Raw genomic sequence first — 4,589 nt, forward strand, 5'->3', positions numbered from 1 at the left:
GACATAACATAGTGTTATCTGATTGTTGTGCCCAGTCGACTTTTTAATCATGCATTTTTTCTCTGTCCCTCACGCTCTAGTTTTACACCTGGTCTAAGTACAAACTACAGAAATCACTCGTTTGTAGAATCGATACAAAGATGTACTGAAGTGATAAGACTTGACGTAATCCAAGCAGATCTTTCGGTGGCATAAGATAGTATCATAAGCTTGGGAAGGAGTTTAGCCGGCAGAGGACTTTTATTCGCCACTCTGTCGGCTAAACTCGTTCCCAAGCTAATGATACTATCTTATGTCACCGCAAGATCTGCTTGAAGATTAAACTTTATACTACGAAATGTGTGTCATTCTCGACGTAAAGTTCATTTCTTTACGTCCATATTTACGGTTTCTTTAATGAAGTTTCACGGCTTCGATATTGACATCCATAGAGTTCGTACGCACTTGTTGTAAGAAGAGGGAAGAGACAGGTAAATGATTCGAACTCGGCCACTTGGTCCTGAGCCGAACACACTGCCGTTACGCCACTCGACCCCACTTCCCCAGTTGTTTATCTCCTCCCTTGTGTCTTCAAACCGTTTGCTTGTTATCAGCGCAATTTATCTCCACATAAACGGTTTCTTGTTTACCTCATTACAGGTGATCATTACTCTTACAAATCCGTTTTCTTAAGACCCTGCTCTGTTACCTGACTATCTTTAAGGATCTACAGGCTCTAACAAGGCGGTTTCTTCTATTGTTGTATCGGCTGCAATTATTTTTTTATCGTTCTTCATCTTCTCGTTAAGTTTGGGGGCTTATTTTTGTTCCACTCAATTGCTATTGTAAGTTGTGCGAGCAAATGTTGCAACACTGTCTACTGAGACTATTCTTTTAAACACCTTCTTTATGGTGATAGATAGGTGTGTCTGTATTATGTTAAAATAGGCAAGTATATCAAAGACTGCTCTGCTATTAGAAAGAATACCGAAACTAATTGTTAGTCTACTCCATTGCAATACCATATCAAAGAATCATGTTAGCCCTTATTGTTATGTTAACTAGGTTCTTAAGCTTTATCCTATTTCTCTATTTCGTACTTCGTGTAATAGTTGTTGCCATACACTGTATCATGTACAATTGTCGTGCAATAAAGTTCTTCTACAAGTAGACAAACCATAGGCTCCACCTTTCCTTACATTTGCAGCTGACTTATGAAGTGAGAAGTTGAACCCTTAAACTTTTAAAGTTACATACTAAAAGTGCACATTAGTCATGGAAGATGTACTAAGATATCACATTCCTACATCACTGTTGAAAGAACGAATATAATGCCTCACAAGTGGTCAACTTTCTCACGGTAATTAAAATCACTTCTGTATGGATTGATTATTCCCAGGTGGTTGGGTTCTTATCACACCATTGTCCAGAATTTCCTTCTTCAGTGCACCAAGACGCTCCCTAAGGAAGGCTAATTAAGTGTTGGGTTGAGTGTTGTTCATGAAAGAAAAGGAATAGGAAGACAGAGAGATAGAGGCGTTTTCTCGTTCAGAAAAGATTGCAATTAAAGAGAAGAGTCATTCTAACCCCAAACGTTTTTAACTGTACGAATCTAGTTGATCTAAGATACAAACGTTTTCTTTCCAATTTCGCTAAAAATATAGCGAATAGAATGCTAACGAACTATAAGAAACAAGCTACTTTTCCGTTTGCAAAAAAAGAGGATTTTGCACCTGCCAATCACATGTAATTGTAACGTATACTCTTTAAATTACCAAAAGGTATAATCATGCACACTTCTAATCAACAAAAGGAATAATTACGGACAAAACTGTTAATGGAGTACCACATGCCGGTATAATGACATAGTTGCCCTAAACAGCTAGGACCCGTCCATCACTTCTTTAGAGTTAACTTTCCTTGTGAGGTCCTATGTCTTAATAAAGATGTTTTCTGCCGCCAGGAATGTGTCTTATGTCCTTAAAAAGTTGTAATTTGTCTTATGAAAGCCGTGAATATCTGAAGAGAGCGGTCTAGTTTAAAAAAAAACTGTCGTAGGTCTTGAGAAAGATGCATTATGTCTTCAGAAAGCTTCGTTGCCTAAGAAAACTGTGAAGACTGTGGCATATCTTGCGAAGAGTGTCTTAAGAAACCTAATTACCAAAAGCTATAATTACGATCAGAACTGTTAATGAGGTACTACATGCCGGTATAATTAGAGAGCCGTTCTCACAGCTTGTTACCCATCGATCATTTCTTCAGAATTTCCTTGTGATGTCGTATGTCTTAAGAAAGCTATCGAATATGCCACAGGAAAGCTGCCGTACGTCTTACGAAAGCTGTCGAATGTCTTAAGGCTGTCTTATGAAAATCATACGTGTTACAAACTATGTCTTACATTTTAAGAAAGATGCCTTACGTCTTAAGAAAACTGTAGTATTTGAGGAAAAACTGCCGTAGTTCTCATGAAGGCTGTCTTATGTCTTTAGAAAGCTGTCGTACCTTAAAGTTGTCGTATGTCGTAAGAAATCTGTTTTACGTTTCAAGAAAGCTGTTTTATATCTTATGAAATTATAGTATGTCTTGCGAAAGCTGTCTGATGTCTGAAGAAATATTCCGTATACATGTCTTAAAAGACGTCTAATATCTTAAGAAAGCTGTCTCATGTCTTGAGAGAACGGTTAATGAGGTACCACATGCCGGTATAATTACAGCGTCGTCTTCACAGCTTGTTACCCATCGATCATTTCTTCAGTGTTTCTTTGTGAGGTCCTGCGTCCTAAGAAAGATGTCGCATGGGATGTCTTAGGAAGCTGCCTTATGTCTTAAAAGTTAAACTAATGTCGTACGTAATAAGAAGATGTTGTGTGTTTTAAGAAAGCTATCGTTTGAAAGCAGTCTTATTTCTCAAGACAACTTAATCTGGGTGGGCTTAGGCAACCCACCTGGCACACAAACTTACAAATAAGTCATCATATCAAACTTTTTTCTTATCTTCGCCTTGCTTTTGTGTGCAAGTGATTTTTCGTCTTTATGACATAATTGGCGTTGCACTGATCATTATGTTTTTCACACCTTGTTCACAGCTTGTGTCACTTTCTAATCAGTCACTACGAATGACAGCTATCAACAATTCAACAATTCACAATTACTCGACAGTTTTAACTTTCCACGTTTGAAAACATGAATTCAACGCCGGATATAGACCAGAATATACGACAGAAAATTTTAAAACGAATCACTTTCCCAAATCGTTAAGAAAAGATGGCAAAGATAAGAAAAGAACACATTGCGGTGTAATGAAATGATTACTGTGAATTCATCAGTGCCATACCTGCCGCTGATCCATCAAACTGCCTTTGTTTCACTGTCACACTTTTTCTAGTGTGGTTTGTTGTCTGACATGTAAACAGAAGAAAAACATGTACAGATGTCATGCTAGCTGACAGCGGATTCAGAGGGTTGTCATGGTATGTACTTTATATCTATGATAAAAGGAACAAAAAATACGATCGCGAAAGACACAATGTAAACTTTAACAAGAAATCACGGTGTGCATGCGTGTGTATGTGTGAGTATTTGTGTTTGTATGTATGTATGTGTGTGTATGTGTATTTGCGTGCTTATGCATCTGTGTATTTATTTATTTGTATGTGTGTGTGTGTGTGTGTGTGTGTGTGTGCGCGAGTGTGTGTGTGCGTGTGTGTGTATGTGTGTGTGTGTGTGTGTGTGTGTGTGCGTGTGCGCGTGCGCGCGCGCGTGTGTGTGTGTGTGAACGAGTGTGTGTAACGTTAGGTGCGCGCTTGCATATCTGTGTGTATGAATATGTGACTGTCTGTGTATAAGTCTAGGATTACTCTTGCAAAAATGGTCGAAAGATATGTAAATACGACCAGACAGATCTGATTGACAACTCCGGACCACATGCTGCTTGGTAATTGTAATAACCCGTCATTTGAGGGTTCTGCTCCCAGTTGGTGCTCCGTCTTAACACGACTGCGGCTAAAAACCCATACTTACCACTCCATTTAACCACTCTATACTGACTTGTCATCCGTGAATAGTTTCATCAGGTTGAACACAACCCGCCGTACGTGCAATTTGTTCGTACGTTTTTTTGGGGAGGCCACGTATTTCTGAAAACGTTCAGGCTGTACAAGGCAGGCGCGTCGCCCGTACTGGCACGTACGGGGGTGAATCCGCAGCCCCATGGCACACGAAGTTTTGCCTGCACGTAAAGCTAAAGTTACGGCGTGTCTGCGTGCTCCAAAATTCGTCGGATTCCCTACAAGTCCATACGGAGGCGGTACTTACCACTTACGGATCTCAACAGATTGTCCACGTTTTTTTGCACGTAGACAGCACGTATTTGCACGTAAGGCCTGTTGTTCCCTTAGCTTAACTGAATAAAGAGCCTCTTTTTACACAACCATTGCTTTATTCTCACCAACGTTTCAGTTGCTTCTAAAAGCCCACACTAACCACTTCACTCTACACTTTGTTTCTTGTTTTTTTGTCTGTGTCACCTATCAATCAAGACATGGATATAATGAAGAACGAACCTCTATAATCTAGTTCACGTAATATATAGAAACTATATGTCTATGTCT

Source organism: Branchiostoma floridae, chromosome 10, assembly GCF_000003815.2.
Source record: "Branchiostoma floridae strain S238N-H82 chromosome 10, Bfl_VNyyK, whole genome shotgun sequence".
In the NCBI taxonomy this organism is placed as follows: domain Eukaryota; kingdom Metazoa; phylum Chordata; class Leptocardii; order Amphioxiformes; family Branchiostomatidae; genus Branchiostoma; species Branchiostoma floridae.